The sequence below is a fragment of the Pinus tabuliformis genome, chromosome 1_2, assembly GCF_031772625.1.
Source record: "Pinus tabuliformis cultivar Carrire ecotype Pingquan chromosome 1_2, CPIR1, whole genome shotgun sequence".
In the NCBI taxonomy this organism is placed as follows: Eukaryota; Viridiplantae; Streptophyta; class Pinopsida; order Pinales; family Pinaceae; genus Pinus; species Pinus tabuliformis.
Genome location: NC_142298.1, coordinates 124,528,925 through 124,546,787, shown reverse-complemented (window position 1 = coordinate 124,546,787; position 17,863 = coordinate 124,528,925).

Below are 17,863 nucleotides of genomic sequence, written 5' to 3'. Positions count from 1 at the left end.
GGAGACCAGTCCCTTAGTATCCAAGGGATGCAGGGACAATCTCTGTGGAAGTGGTCTCCCTTGCATATGACACATGGCGATTTAGGCCTAGTCAGTGTTGTGTGTGGATTTTTGTCAGACGACACTTGTTTGCCCCCAGTCGCTTTTGGCTCCTTCTTCTTCTTCTCTTTCTTCTTCTTTTCCTTCTTCTCCTTAGGAACTTGGTTTTTTGTCTTACCAGTTCCGTCAAGTGAAGAGGAAGGAGGAGAGGAAGAATTAGAAGAAGGAGAAGGCTGGTGGGTAACTTTGGACTGGTCTAACTGTTGATTCGACTGTTCAGGAATAGTGGTGTTTTGAACGACATCGGTTGAGAAGAGCCAGATCGGCAAACCAATTGTCAGTCCTGGAAGCGACAATGTGGCCATATGGGGCGCACCAACATCTCCCCAAGAGGAGAAGGGACTAGGATTTCCACCAAGGGGAATTCCTTGATTGGTGGGTTCCATTTTCTCAACCTAAAGATCAACGCAGGAAAAAAGGGTTGATTGTTTCGTTTAAAATAAATTTTAACAACGCTTTAGACAAAAACTTTCTTTTTCAGTTTTAAAGAGTCGAGAAAAAGCTAAAGATGACTCTAGTCTCCTTTGATGTTTTAACGAGCTCGAAGTGACAAATGCTCGGATGGACTTTTTCCGTTATAGAGTCTGAAAAAGGCCAAAAGGAACTGCTCTGGAGTTCTAGGTAGAGGGTGTGCCAAACTTTTCGCAAAACCGCAGAATACTTTTTAAGGTACAGGCGGTCAATCTTCCCGAATGCTGTGTTCAGTGCATTACGATCAGTAGGGCGGCCGACACGGCTTCCTAAGGATAAAGGCTTTATTCCTATAGGGGTCTCCCAATATATACTCGACAGTACGTGGGAGCACAATCCGTACTGGCGCTATCGTCCCTCAGGAGGAATCACCCAACCATCAGCGAGATCGACAGTCACCAGGTTTTACGACGCCGGAACATGTCTCTAGCCTAGACCTCTATGTTGTGCGTTAAGTTACAAAGCGTTGTTAATTTCATTCAATTTATTTTAGGTTGATCTTTCTTAGAAGTTTGCCTTTTTGGATCACCACGAGATGTATGATACAATTCCTAAATGCAGTCTAAAGATAATAAGCAAGCTTTTATATCTTTTCAACAATGAAAATCCTAGCTACAAGGGGAAAAGGAAGACACAAACTTTTCTCAAAGAGCATAGAGCACACTGTAAATGCACTTTTCCTAAATCAAAGCATGCAAAATATCAAAATGCAAATGCACATATGCATGTATTTATTTTCGCTTTCTCAATATTGATGCCTAAAAAGAAAGTTGTTGTACAAATTTGAATCCGATTTCAAGTGAAAACATAAACAAGTTCCTTTTTCAAAATAAAAAAGACGATTACGACACTTTATGATTTACTTGTTTCGACACTAGAAATGCATAAATTCAAACCAAACGACAAAAGTAAAAGCTCAATCAACCATGAACAGCAAACAAACTCACTCCTAAGATCAAAACGACACTTACGACAGGTCTAGATCTAAGGGCGACAGTATGACTAGTTTACTTTTGTAATGGGAAACTGCAAATGATGTAAAAAATACACAAAGAACAAATACAGTTTCTTTATACAACTGAGGTGGAATTGAGGTGGAGAAAAGGGGTTTCAGAAAGGTACACTGACTGATAACGGGCTGCAAAAAACAGAGATAAAACTGAGAAAAAGGAAGCAGGGAACCACAGTTGCACAAGGAAAAGGCTGATCAGCGCACCCTCAGCACAGAGAAACTGAACTTCACCGCAGGTATCCTTCACGGGACCTACGTTGAAATGCAGAACCTCTTCACAAAGTCTGCGCTGAAGCAGAAACGAGAGTTGTTTCTGGGTTCTAGGTCATGGTTTGCAGTTAAATCTACAGTTTTTGGCCGGATCAACGCTATCAATTAGGTACAATTAGGAGGATGATTTAAAGGAGGACTAAGATCTATCACAAAGGGCTGTTAGATAACTTGTGGATCCGTTTGTTCAAATCATAAAAACAGGCCCAGTGAGTGGACTAGAGTGGTAGATATCTACTTTGCATTTGAAAATGGCAAATGCATTTCGATTCGACACTCCTGAGTTTATGAGAAGAACAAGAATAGAAACACAAATAAACTAACAAGATACTTTCCCCAGTGGAGTCGCCAATTTGTTGTTGGGAAAAGTATCCAATTCGAAATGCCCCTATCCCACTCTAAGGTGTGATAGTGCCTTAGCAACAAATGAGGTAAACTAATTGAGTATTCTTCTTTACGAAATGTAAATGAGGAAGAAGGATCTAACTAACCTGTGTCTTCCGCTAGTTTGTCGATCCAAATCACTCCTCTCTTCAGTAGCTCCCAGCTTCCTGCTCCTTCACCGGCCCAGCTTCACCGAATTCCTGCAAGATCACAAGAGAGAGAAACTACACGCAGATACAGATATACATTCATAAAAAGCTCAAGATCAGATTAAGCTAAACATGTAAGCATAACAAAACATCATTGGTACAGAGCATGTAGGAGAAACTGAAATATTTTATTGATATGATAATAAAGTCCAAGAGGAGATACAACCAAGTGAGTTCTGATCCAGCATCTACCTCCCACCAAAGGAATCCCTTCCTCTCCTCCAACAAAGCATAAATCACCCAATCCCTTCATAATAGGTAGGGTGGTACCACTATGATAATTACATATCGGATCCCTTGAATTATGGACATTTCATGCTTATAGTTGTAAGGCACAAAAATGTCTATAACAGAAAGCCCAAAGAGAGTTGACAGAGAAAGAGGAGAAGGAAGACAGGGAGAGGATGGAAAACACAACAATGGAAATTGACCCATGCAAGGGAGAGGAATTAAGCATTTCAACGCAGGCAGCTAGTGGAGCCTCTGAATTGATCCTGAATTGACTATTTCTGAGTGGTTTTTGGTGGAGAACTTCTGGGAGAAGCTGTCATTGGTTGACCTTGTTCCTTTAGGAGCTGTAACAACATCTTTAGGGACTTTGGATCCCTTGAATTATGGACATTTCATGCTTATAGTTGTAAGGCACAAAAATGTCTATAACAGAAAGCCCAAAGAGAGTTGACAGAGAAAGAGGAGACGGAAGACAGGGAGAGGATGGAAAACACAACAATGGAAATTGACCCATGCAAGGGAGAGGAGTGGTAGATATCTACTTTGCATTTGAAAATGGAAAATGCATTTCGATTCGACACTCCTAAGTTTATGAGAAGAACAACAATAGAAACACAAATAAACTAACAAGATACTTTCCCCAATGGAGTCGCCAATTTGTTGTTGGGAAAAGTATCCAATTCGAAGTGCCCCTATCCCACTCTAAGGTGTGATAGTGCCTTAGCAACAAACGAGGTAAACTAATTGAGTATTCTTCTTTACGAAATGTAAATGAGGAAGAAGGATCTAACTAACCTGTGTCTCTCGCTAGTTTGTCGATCCAAATCACTCCTCTCTTCAGTAGCTCCCATCTTCTTGCTCCTTCACCGGCCCAGCTTCACCGAATTCCTGCAAGATCACAAGAGAGAGAAACTACACGCAGATACAGATATACATTCATAAAAAGCTCAAGATCAGATTAAGCTAAACATGTAAGCATAACAAAACATCATTGGTACAGAGCATGTAGGAGAAACTGAAATATTTTATTGATATGATAATAAAGTCCAAGAGGAGATACAACCAAGTGAGTTCTGATCCAGCATCTACCTCCCAGCAAAGGAATCCCTTCCTCTCCTCCAACAAAGCATAAATCACCCAATGTACTAATCTCAATCTCAAACCAATAGAAATTCTCTGCAAAGTACAAAATTCCAGCCTCCTGAACCTCTGGGTGAGAGATCCATATATAGATGTAAGCAAAGAGGATGAGTCAGCTTATGTTTTGACTTGTGGCTTCTCTCTGTCAGTTCTTGCTTCCATTTGGAGGTTGAGAGCCTCTTACTCATCACTTAGTCAAATTCATTGAGGCAAGTGTCTTTGGAGAAGATTCTGGAAGCTTCCAGGGTCTTTCCACCTCGTTGAATGAGCTTGCCATTTGTCATTTCCCGCTCAGCGCACCCTGGTAATGCTTCCACCTGCGTTGCAGTGCACCTAGCCAGTGTAGACTCTGCATTTCAACGCAGGCAGCTAGTGGAGCCTCTGAATTGATCCTGAATTGACTATTTCTGAGTGGTTTTTGGTGGAGAACTTCTGGGAGAAGCTGTCATTGGTTGACCTTGTTCCTTTAGGAGCTGTAACAACATCTTTAGGGACTTTGGATCCCTTGAATTATGGACATTTCATGCTTATAGTTGTAAGGCACAAAAATGTCTATAACAGAAAGCCCAAAGAGAGTTGACAGAGAAAAAGGAGAAGGAAGACAGGGAGAGGATGGAAAACACAACAATGGAAATTGACCCATGCAAGGGAGAGGAATTAAGCATTGAAGAAGCAGTGTTGAGGAAACTGTTGAATGAATGGAGAGACTTAGATGAACTATTTGTACCAGAAGACCAAAAAAGACTACACATAGAAACATTCAAACAGTATCAAACCAAACATGGGTAGGGACAAGTGGATATTGCAGAACAATTGGGGATGCATCAGGACAACTCCCAAGAATACTCAAATAAAATGAAAGGAGGAACGAAAAAATGCCGAAGAAACCTACAGGAATTTATACATATTATGGGAGAAATGTTGGTGAATATAGGTAGGGTGGTACCACTATGATAATTACATCTTGGAATATAAGAGGCGTCAATAGTAGAGGAAAACAAAGACATTTAAATAAGAGACTAAGAAAAGAAAAACCTCAACTCATGCTGCTACAAGAAACAAAAATTACAGGAGGGAAAATGGAAAATATATTAAGTAAAATAAAATGAACGTATGAATGCATGACCATAGATGCGAGAGGTAGCGCGGGTGGAATAGCAATAATGTGGAACCCAACAGAGATCATATTGGACTACTAGATAGGTATGAAGAGAACCATCACAGGGTAGTTTCGCCTGATAGGAAATAGAGAACGGTTCCTAGTCTCTGCAGTATATGGCCCTCACATTCTAGTGGAAAAGGAAAATTTCCTCCAACAAATAAAGAAGCTTAGGCAGCTACACAATGAAAAACTTTGGCTGGTAGCAGGGGACTTCAATTTAATAACAATAATAGAGGAGAAAAAAGGGGGACTATGAAGAGACGAGCTGGAAATGGAGAAAGTCAGATATTTACAAGAAGAACTAAAATTGGTGGACATCCCAAGCATAAATGGAAAATATATGTGGAATAAGACAAGGGGAGGGAGCAAACAAATAGCCTCTCGATTGAACATAGTCTTGGCAACAAAAAGCTTCATTAACAAAGATATATTCTATGAAGCATCAATTATTCAGTGTCTAGGGTTGGACCACTGGCTTATTAAACCCGAAGTAGAAATGAATCAACGAAACCAAAATAGATCCTTTAGTTTGAGGAATTTTGGCTAAAAGAAACGACTGGTTGAGGGGAAAGTACCCCTAGGGTCCTTTGGGTTAAGACTCTACCAGACTGAAAATTGCTTATTCAAAGAAACACACACACAGCCATTATCTTTACTGTAAGCAAATTCTAATGTTGAGGGTACGTACCTAAGGTCCTACGTTCGAGAAGACCTTTAGGGTCCAAACCCTTCTTGGAGTTCCCTTCTTCTCCTTTGACCTGTAAAACAATCAAATCAAAGAACACAGTAGTACATGGACAAATACTTATACATAAACCATCTTCATGCTATAAAGTTAGTTATAAAAATCTTTGAGTAACTACTTTCATAAGAATTCAAAACAAGAATCTCATAAGCACAAAGAAAGATTGTTTCGGGAACCAAGACGTGTTTCTTTATATAAAGGTAAGTAAAGTACATATAACGGAAAGATTTCACCTGAAACACCTTCAGCAGGCTCCAAGCAAAGCTTCCTCCCAGATTCGTTCCAGCCTCAAGCCTCCAACAAGAGCTCCTTCCAAGTCTTACTCAATGGTGATATAAAAGATGAATGATCACCAATACACATGGAAACAAGGGTTTCCTATGCAAAATGGGGGAAGTGCAGAAAGCACCAAGGACTTCAGACCTGGTCTAAGGGGAAAATATCAGCATAATAATCTTGCTCTCCTTTTCTCCCTCCTTTAGGCCTTCCCTTTGATGTCTTTTTATACCATCTCCAAAGTAGTTTTTTAGTTAGGAGTTGGTTGGGAACATTTGGGCCACGGGCAGTAACAGGTGATCAGCAGGTAAAACCCGCGATCTCCGCCCGAAAATAAGGAATTATTTATTTTTTTAAGTGTTTTAATACATACACGCGGGTTGGGTATACACAGACCCGCGTGTACACGCGTTTAACTCAGGGCAATGTCACGTATAAGGGATAAGACACTGTTTTTTTAAATTTTAGGACCAAGTCTGGAAGGAGGGGTTGCCCTAGGCCATGAGTGCAGCATCACAAACCATAAGAGTGAGATTTGGAGCTATAACAGATGCCCCCTAATATATGAGGTCAGAAGGGGAACATGATGGCCGAAATATATTATGTAAGTACATGGAAAGGAAGTCTGTCGAGAAACCAAGGAGGACTTCACCAGAATTCAGCCTGCCAAGCCACCAAAAGGAGATCAGAAAGAAACATTGTTTGAGGCGGGCATACCCATGCTCAGAAAAAGTAAAGCATGTCCGCATATCAAGTACAAGCGGATCCACTAAGTATACAAGTATAAATGACTAGAAGATACATAGTGGATCATCTGATCACAATGAGCAAGTACATGTCTGAATATCACATATAAGACTGTCAATGATGCTGAAAGATGCAACGGATCACTGATATCAAAGACTGATCCCAAAAGGTACCAACTGAACATGATGGAATAGGATGGTACTACACTGCAAACTCAGGTGCCAGCATATAGAATGTCGCCATGACTGACTGCAACATATAAGGTGGAGTGGTATCAACTAGCAGCAACAGAAGCAACTGTCAAGTGAACCAATGAATGCTGATACAACCTGAGGTCTTCACCGACCGCCGTGGTACATTTCTACACCATGGGAATAAATGATCTGAAGTCGACCATGTGAGAAATCGTTTGATTACCAGTCATTAATGTATACCGTTAACAAACGCGAGACTACTCACCGATAATGATAATGAGCATCAAGGTACCCAGTACAATCTAACAAGTGTGAATAGATGAGCTGAAATCGAACACCTGTAACAATCTATCGATCAGGAGACAATGATGGTTTCCCACTGTCGATAGCGAAGGATCTGCCACTAATGACTGCAAACCCTAAGGTACTTCCAAATGGACTCTAGATCTTTGCCCCAGAGCAATGAGTCGGAGTCGATAGGGAAAGATCCACTAGAAGGAAGGCACTAAGGCATCCTCCATCAATCTAGCGCGAGTGTAACCCGTAGGCCAATAATGTGGAAGGAATCGGACGAAAAAAGATGCAGGAACCCAACCGAAGTACGTTTCCGACGTACACAAGATGTGGCTAGCGCACGGCAGAAACCCTCTGAACCAACCAATAATGAAAGTTGACACAGAGGCGAGGTATCCACCAATAGGGTCAAATGGAAACCAAGGTACTGCACGAATCCCAATGTGTGATAATGTATGCTGATGTCGAACACAAGGGAAACCACTCAGTCAAAGACCCATGATACTGATCGATGCTGAGCACAAGGTTACCTATCAATAATGAAAATAGGGCTAGGGTGCGGCTCTAGGCCTGTCCTCAGATCAAGGTGTCGTCGTCGATAAGGACAAGACCCGCCAGCAAGAAGTCAATGGGGACCTTCTCAAACTGGCACGAGTAAAGGACCAATCTAACTGATGTGATGATAGACATGACACTGACAACCAGGGATGGCCGACTGAAAAATGAGTCAAGAGACACTGCAGAGAGGCCGACTCAGGCTAACTTCCCTTGAACAAAAGCATGACTCAATGTGACTATGTGGCAGCATATGATGACTCTGTATAAGTTCGCCATGCAGGAGGCACGAACGAACCCTCCATATGATTGGAAGAGATAACCAATCGGGGGAGAACTGACTCAATAACAAGGTTATGGCATACCTAATTCAAACTAAATCCCACCCATGCGGAGGAGACTTTGTTTTGAGTGCTTTGTTCAAGGGCGACTCGACTGATTCTAGCTGCCAACAATAAATGGAAAGAATGTCCCTGTTCCCGCTCTTTTTTGGAATATTTAATTTTTTTTTTGTCTTTTTCTGGTAAGCCAGAAAAAGAATAAAAGAATGCTATGCTACAGTGGAAAGAACGAGTGTCGGTGAAACAGATGATCTAGTTCCTGGGAAAGGAATGTTCCTATGCTCAATGCAGGGAGGTGAAAACTGGTCAGTGACACTCAGAGGTATGTTCCTTCCACGGATCAGGGTATTTCAAGCTGCAGAAGTCAAAGGTATGAAAGGTTGATTTTGCAGACGTCATGGTCAAAAGTTGGCTTAAACACGAGTCCAAGTGAAGCCGGCTCCAGGCCAAAAGGTGCAAATGGTCAACATGCAATGCAGAAGTACAACTCGACACGCATAGGAGCCTCTAGGGTATAAGGCCAGAACAAAGAAGAGAAGCTAAGAGGAATGAGTCTTTAACGCATAAGTCATGGTGGGACTAAAGAGGACTCCCAAGCCTAGGGATGAAAAATCAGCATGAGTGCCAAGCGACAAAAAGGTACTAACTAGGGCACCCATGATAAGGTAGGCTCTACCACACAAGTCATGATACTTCTAAGCAATGAGAAGGTTCCGCACCATAGCTTGGTGGGGTCGATCCTAAGGAAAAATGGGAAAGGAAACTGATAAATGCACAATGCAGGTGGAAAAACCTAACCTATATGCCAGTTTCGAGAACTAATACCTGTCAGAACGGACCAACCATAAACTTCCAAAGGAGAAATCTTCCAAGTTCTGTAAACATAAATAGGAACACTAGACACGAAGTTAATACATCCCACATATAAACTTCATATAAGATCTTGTGTTATAGAATACAAAACTTGAAAATGCGTACCTCATATATACAATATGGTACAGGGAACCACGCAGCCTTGCAGCTTACGCATAATAGTTCTTCTGGACAAACCCATTGCAGGGATCGGGCGAAGGACTCCTTTGGTAGTCATAACTCATGGCTTCAAAGAGTTCCTCCTGTGAAGGCAAAACAAGTTCTAAGAAATCATGAGAACTACAAGGGTCAAAAGAGGGAATGAAAGGGTCCCATGTCCCTATAGGATGAATCTCTCGGTCAACGGTCGGGACCAAGTCCCAAGAAGGAGAATAATAAGTCAAAGGATCCTTCTCAGAAGCAATTAAACATTGAGGACTCAATGCCACATAATTCACCCGTGGCGGGGTGGAGTCTACTTGAACGCTTGGAACAAACCAAGGGGCATTCTGCAGTAAAGTCGAATTAGGGTGGTGATTGTCAGATGCAAGCTGATCAATAGTGACAATATTCCCATTATGAGGAAAGCACATTACTCGAAAGAGTGAAGACACCACAGCATTCATAGCATAGACATAATCACGCCCAAGTAGCATATTAAATTCTAAAGGGCTATCAACCACCATCATATCGATTAAGACAGTCTTCCCACCTAATGTGATAGGCACTTGAGGAAGAACACCCATAGATTCACCAGGCCTTCTATCATAGGCTAACAACTGACTCTGAGCTGTCAACAACTTTGGGGAACCCAAAGCTTTCCAAGTCAAAGAGGATATAATACTTGCAGAGGATCCTTCATCCACCATACATCGATAGACATTTGTGGAATTCACTCTGACCTTTATTTGGAAAGGTGCAGCAGAAGGAAGAAGAGGCTCAAAAAGACTACCCCAATCAAAGGAAACACTCTTAGAACTTGGAGGGGGAGCATTCGAAGAAACCAGAATGCCCCCTATACTAGAAGACTCTGTACTAGAGATCAAATAGACTCTTTTGTTAGGCACTTCACCCCCAAAAGAGGAGTGTAATCGACCAACGATTGCACTGGCTTTACCACATTATCAACCAATGGTTGATGGGATTGATGAGAAACCATATCAGATCTAGGAGCAGAAGTATTTTCAGACTCGGACCATATCCTTTGAACCTCTAGAATACCAGCGCATAAATGAGTAAGATGGTCTCCCTTGCATATCTTACAAGGGAACTTAGGTTTAAAACTTCTACGTCCAGGTTTCTTATCAATCTCCATTCCACCAACATGAATAGCAGTGGTTTGCGGAGAGTCCTGAACATGACTTGCAGAGGTCGGTGACTCTTTGCTAGTATGACTTGCAGTGACTAGACCTATGCCCCCAGCATGACTTGCAGCGGCTGAAGACTCATCTTCAACATGACTGGCAGGGGTTGAGGATGAAGTGCTAGTGTGACTTGCAGTGACTAGACTTGTGCCCCCAGCATGACTTGTAGTGGCTGAAGGCTCATCTCCAACATGACTTGCAGAGGTTGAAGATGAAGTGCTAGTGTGACTTGTAGTGACTAGACTTGTGCCCCCAACATGACTAGCAGTGGCTGAAGACTCATCTCCAACATGACTCGCAGAGGTTGAAGATGAAATGCTAGAATTATTCTTCTTCTTTGACTTCCTCTTTCTCCTCTTTTTAGATTTCTTGTGACAAGAAGGAGGAGAAGAAGGAACCCCAGATTTCTCTTTGAAAGAAGATGAACAATTAGCACCCATGTGATGCCCTTGAAATAAAGCATTCAACTGAGAGGCTTCAAGAGCATTTGGAATATTTGGAGTAGACCACATCCAAACGGGTAGTCCAACATTCAACCCAGGAATATTCAAAGTGGCCATCAAGGGAGTACCAACGTTTCCAAAGAAAGGAAAAGCACAAGGATCCCCTTTTGGAAGGGTACCTTGGCTGGTTTCCATAGGAATATTAGCCATATTAAATTGATCCAAAGACCCTTCCCCTACGGGAATGTAGAAATAACTCTTCAAGGAATATGAATAAGCAATCAAAACCTTTTCCCTTGAGGAGGCAACTCCACAACTTCTGAAAGAACAACCAAAAGCCTTTCAAGATCGGTAGAGTGGTAAGCCGGTCACTCAGAACACAAAGTCCAAACGTGACTAGACAAAAATACCTAAAGCCAACTATATACAAGGAACAAAGAGCACACACTATAAAGTCCCTAAAGATATCAACCAGTCAAACAACTTCCAAGTATTTCCGCTCCGGGTGATGAGGACCGGACACCAAAATACAAGAAAGTGGAGTCAGGGGCCTTCCGAAGATAGTCTGGGATAATGACGGCCCAGCCCTATCAGCGAAGGTAACAGAGGAAGTTACACTGACCTCCTAACAACAGCCTGCGCCGGTGCAAGCCCCCAAGCTTCGCAAGGGTTCCCTTCAGTAGTACTGTCGAGAGTGATACAACGTCAACCTCAGGTGCCATGGGATTCCCCTCCGCAGCCACCTGTGTAGATCCCTAGGAGAGGCAACTATGGGCACCAACTCGTCGCAGAAACTAGGCGGAACAGTCGTGAGGTAAGTTCGGACAAGTAGGAGAGGGGGTATCTCTCTTCCCTGTCTTCAGAGACCCTTGTGCTTAACTCCCAGATCCAGAGCTTTCCTGGTCTTCCTAACGCTATTGGATTTTCTCTCGTTATTCAGACTCCTATGTTTGACGTTTATATGGCCTTGGAGAGTTAACTCTCCACTCGCCTAATCCAAGGCCCTAAAATCCTAACTTGTTGGTGTAACTGACTAAAACAAAAAGTTCTAGTGGATTTTAATTAGCGCTTGATTTTATTAGGCTGTTCTTTAAGTCACAAGGTAATGGCGATGAAACTTGTGGTGTTTTTTGGACGCAAAAAGAAATTAATAAAACTTAGCTACATGCATATGCACTTTTTGTTTTCGATGAAGAGAAATTTCTATGAGGTTCAGAGGTACTTCTAATAAAACAAAGTTTTTTGCTTTCTTTTCAAACTCCACACTCACAAAAGCTAACAAAGCTATGTATGCATAAAAAGGGATGCAAATCTATCCTAATGCAACAACTATATGTGAATGCAAGATTTTAAGACTACTCTGCAAACAAAGAAGGAAAGTTGCTCACTTATCAAATTTGTCTTGCCACTAAAATGCTTAGATAGAATATGATGTGCTACCAATCATTTCATCCAAACAATAAAAACAAGTTCTAAGATAAACATAAAGAACTTTCACTTCGCAAAAAAGGAAATCAAATGAAAAGCAAGTTTAAGAAAGCGAAACTTAAAACTTTCAAAAGATTTTCTTTCAAACAACAAGCAAAGAAGTCTTTTTCAAAGAATGCTCTCAAAAATACTGACACTAATGATTGAAGAATAGGAAACCAAACACTTTTGCGAATTGACACCTTTCAAATGATGAAAACCCAACAAAAATAAATGCGTTTGAAATCGCTCTTGACAATCAAAAGCAACAATGAAAGTCCAAGAGATCAAAAGACAAGTTTCAAGAAAATGGTAACAGACAACTTTCCCGAAACAAAGGAGCAAATGGTCACAAAAATGGTTTCGTTAAGCAAACAAAAAGGGTCACCAAAATAAAATGAACACAAAGATTGAATCCAATCTTCCTACTCTGCCAAAACAGAGTAGTCAAGATTCTTAACCAGAAATCTTGTGTGTCAAAAAACAATGACGCTTGCAATCAACGAAAGCAAGACTAATACTCCTTATAATTAGAGAGAGTTCAGAACAAGATGCCCCCTGTTAAACAGAGGACTGTTACTGGAAAATGACTGCTTCAAACTGACCCAAACCACCAGACAAACATTCAGCAAAAAGAAAATTTATAAATCTTGAAAATTATATAATATACGTGCCTGCAGTGATATGCAGAGTGCGTGTACACGCGACTGTAACTGAGGAAACCTGTGTATACGCGGGTTCACTTAGTTAAACTTGCGTATATACGCTTTTGTAATCCAGCAAAACAACGTATCTGAAGATTTTCAAGAAAAATAAAAAATACAGACTGAAAAAACTGGAAAAGCTTAGAGTTCAAGAACAGATCAGACAGTCAGAGCCAACAAACATAGGGGCTGAGCCTTGATTGGCTTGAAGACTACCCAAACTAGGAACAACAAGAGTGTTGTTCCCCAGCGGAGTCGCCAATTCTGGTTGAGGGGAAAGTACCCCTAGGGTCCTTTGGGTTAAGACTCTACCAGACTGAAAATTGCTTATTCAAAGAAACACACACACAACCATTATCTTTACTGTAAGCAAATTATAATGTTGAGGGTACGTACCTAAGGTCCTACGTTTGAGAAGACCTTTAGGGTCCAAACCCTTCTTAGAGTTCCCTTCTTCTCCTTTGACCTGTAAAAAAAACAAATCAAAGAACACAGCAGTACATGGACAAATACTTATACATAAACCATCTTCATGCTATAAATTTAGTTATAAAAATCTTTGAGTAACTACTTGCATAAGAATTCAAAACAAGAATCTCATAAGCACAAAGAAAGATTGTTTCGGGAACCAAGACGTGTTTCTTTATATAAAGGCAAGTAAAGTACATATAACAGAAAGATTTCACCTGAAACACCTTCAGCAGGCTCCAAGCAAAGCTTCCTCCCGGATTCGTTCCAGCCTCAAGCCTCCAACAAGAGCTCCTTCCAAGTCTTACTCAATGGTGATATAAAAGATGAATGATCACCAATACACATGGAAACAAGGGTTTCCTATGCAAAATGGGGGAAGTGCAGAAAGCACCAAGGACTTCAGACCTGGTCTAAGGGGAAAATATCAGCATAATAATTTTGCTCTCCTTTTCTCCCTCCTTTAGGCCTTCCCTTTGATGTCTTTTTATACCATCTCTAAAGTAGTTTTTTAGTTAGGAGTTGGTTGGGAGCAGTTGGGCCACGGGCACTAACAAGTGATCAGCAGGTAAAACCCGCGATCTCCGCCCGAAAATAAGGAATTATTTATTTTTTTAAGTGTTTTAATACATACACGCGGGTTGGGTATACACAGACCCGCGTGTACACGCGTTTAACTCAGGGCAATGTCGCGTATAAGGGATAAAACACTGTTTTTTTAAATTTTAGGACCAGGTCTGGAAGGAGGGGTTGCCCTAGGCCATGAGTGCAGCATCACAAACCATAAGAGTGAGATTTGGAGCTATAACAACGACCCTAGTAGATAAAATGAAGGACTGATGGAATGAGAGTGAGATAGTAGGGAGAAACCTGATGCACACCTTTCAACTCAGACTTAAATTTCTAAAAGGAAAAATAAAGAAATGGAATAAGGAAGAACATACAAAAGGAACAAGATTTAATCCAAACAAAGATGAATGAAGTACAACAACAAATAACCAATGAAGGTAGAAGTGAAGGGCTAGTAGAGGAGGAAGGGAAATTGATTAATAAAATGGAGGAAAGAAGACAACAAGAAGAAATATTATGGAAACATAAATCAAGAATCCAATGGTTAAAGGAAGGAGAAAGAAACACAAGATTTTTTCACAAAGCAATGATCTATCATAGGCAGCAGAATGGGATCTTCTCCCTAGTATATCAGCAAGGCAATCATCTTACACAAGAGGAAGACATGGAGAATCTACTAGCACATCACTTCAAAGGGTTTCTGACAGAACCAAACATAAGAAGGGAGGAGAACATAAACAAAATCATACAACACATTCCTAACTTGGTGAGTAGAGACCAGAACATGGCCCTATTAAGAGAAATATCCAAAATAGAGGTAGAATAAGTCATTAGGAATATGGCAAGACACAAAGCTCTAGGGCTAGATGGATTCACAGCTGAATTCTTCCAAGTGACTTGACCATTCTTAGGTGAAATCATAGTGAAATTAGTGGAGTCCAGGCACACCTAAAGAATGCACTTGGCCTTGAACTCCACATTTCTAGCCCTCATCTCGAAGATAGAGCATTCGAAAGAACCACAAGGGTTCAGACTAATAGCACTTTCTAATGTCATATACAAAATTATGGCTACAATTATGGTTAATCGATTAAAACCTATACTACCTGGGTCGATATCTTAGGAACATAGGGTTTGTCAAAGGAAGACAAATAAAAGATGACATAGTGGTGGCACAAGAGGAATTTCATTCATTAAAAAGAACAAAAACCAAAGGAATGCTCGTTAAATTGGATTTGGCAAAAGCCTATGATCGACTGAATTGGGATTATTTACAAGGAATATTGAAAGCATTCAACTTTGATGCAAGATGGATAAGTTGGATAATGTCAATAGTAACAACTCCAGTTTTGTCAATCCTACTCAATGGTTCTCCCACAGAGGCATTTAACGCAACCTAGGGGCTTAGGAATGGTGACCTGTTGTCCTTGTTCTTGTTTATCCTGGCAGCAGAGGGCCTTGGAAGGTACATAAAGGAGAAAGTTCGAAGTGAATAGTACACTGGCCTCAGACTATGGGGGAATGATCTACCACTGACTCACCAACAATTTGTAGATGAAATAATGATGTATGGACAGGCATCACTCAAGGAATGTAGGAAAATTATGAAATTCTAACAGACTTCACTAGTTATTTAGGGATGGAGATAAACAAAGATAAGTCTGATATATTTTTCTTCAACACAACAGCACCCGAACTAGCCTTCTTAGCAAGAGTAATGGTATTCAGAATAGGAAATTTTCCCTTGAAATACTTAGGAGTCCAGCTAAATGATAGAAAAACAGAGTGGCAAACTAGAAATCCCTGTTGGGTAAAATCCAAATAAAGATATAGAACTGGACATTTAGGACACTAAATATGCCAAGTTGCATAATATTACTAAGATCAATATTACAATATATCTCGATATACCAACTCACTAGTCAAGCGACTCCAAATACAATATGCCAAAAGATGATAGACATCTTCAAAAATTTTTTATGGAAAGGGTCTAGAACGGAAAAAATGGGCTCTTCTATCATGGAACTAGCTCAGCAAACCCCTAAACGAAGGAGGACTAGGACTCTGAGATCCCTATATACTGAATCAGGTCATGGGGGAAAAGTTATGGTGGAGATTGATCCACGGAGGGGTAGAGCTATGGAAATAGCTATGGGAGAGGAAGTATGACATGCCTAGGACACCAGAAGGAAAGCTCATAACCGAAGACAACAAGAAAGGCTCAACAATATGGAACCTAGCCGCAGATAATAGAAATCTGATCAGCAACCATAGCTTCTGGGAAATCATAGGAGGTGACAAAGTCAATTTCTGGGAAGAATCATGGCAAGAGAGAGAAAAACTAAATAGTAAGCCTCAACTAGAAGAATTCCACCAATATACCAACATCCATGGGGAAAAACAGTTAAAAACTTCTTGTGCATTGATCCTGGAGAATACTTGAGAAAGTGGAAACAAAAACAAGACTGACCAGATGCACCAGAAACAATCCAGTAGAAGCTATTCGAAAATGAAATGGCAACCAGGAAAATAGAAAAATCAGAAGGGTCAGACATAATAAGATGGGGTTACAGGATTAAAGGGGTGTTCACAATTAAAGAGCGTTACCAAATACAAGAAGAACATCTCAAACATCAAGAAACAAAGATTCGAGAAAGCATATGGCAAGAAAAGACTTGGTTGAAGGTCGCTTTATTTATGTGGATCCTACACCATGGTTGTGCACTTAGATGGGATCAACTGTGAGAAAAGGGGTTTCGAGGACCCTCGATATGCTACTTATGTCAAGAACATGTAGAAACAATGGAGAACATGAGCAATACATGCAGACACATTGATCACTTGTGGAAACATCATAAACAACTCTTCGTAGTTGGTGATAGGAATCCAAACAACATGAAGACAATAATAGATAATTGGCAGAAAAGGGCTTACCAAAATACAATCCTAAACCGAGCCTCAAGAATATCGCTAGGGTTCTTCCTGTGGGAAATATGTGTAGAAATTTCACCTGTAAAACAAACCAATATATGCAATGTCCTAAAGCATAATACTTGTTCTACTTCTACAAAACATTAAGCAGAAGCATAATCGAAATCATGAGCAACATCAAGTAGAAACATGCATAACTGATGAAGAGAATTAATCACACATAACATAAGATATATCCAGGGGAAACCACCAGCATAAAACCCCAACCATGTATTAGCAATCAAGTGGAAATCCTCTTCACAATACAAAAAGAATTAGCTCTCAAGCTATTCAATTCTCAATGAACATGAAGAGATGAAGATATAAAGATATGTCTCATGAACCACCTAAGCCCTGTTTATCTAGGCTTTCCCTATGGTCCTTACGTAGTTTGCTTAGGAAATAATAGCAAAAGCATATGCTATTAATTCCAACATACCAAAAACAACCAATGGTCCAACTACGTATTCCTTGAGAACACTAGTTCCTCAATCATGTAAAAACTACTTACTAGAAATAGTTAAGCATCTGATAGTACACTGTCCCACATCTGATCTCAATTGGGTCTCTCACAGAACTGACATGCAATAGTTATCCATGAGTGAATCCTTAGTTATCTAAAATAACAGTTGTCACATGCATGCAAGCATTAACAAACTATATTTTATTATTTTAACAACTTGTTAAAATAATCTAACTGGACTTGACTAGATAGAACTAAGTCGACTGATTCTCTCATTATAGAACTGAACCTTATCTCCTTTGATCAAGGGATAAATTCCTAAATCAAGGGAGAAAATAATTGCATGATCTCACAAAGACTTCAAGTTTAATTTTTCATAATTAATTAACTCATGGAGATTAATTAATTAATATTTTAAATTGCTGTTAAGAC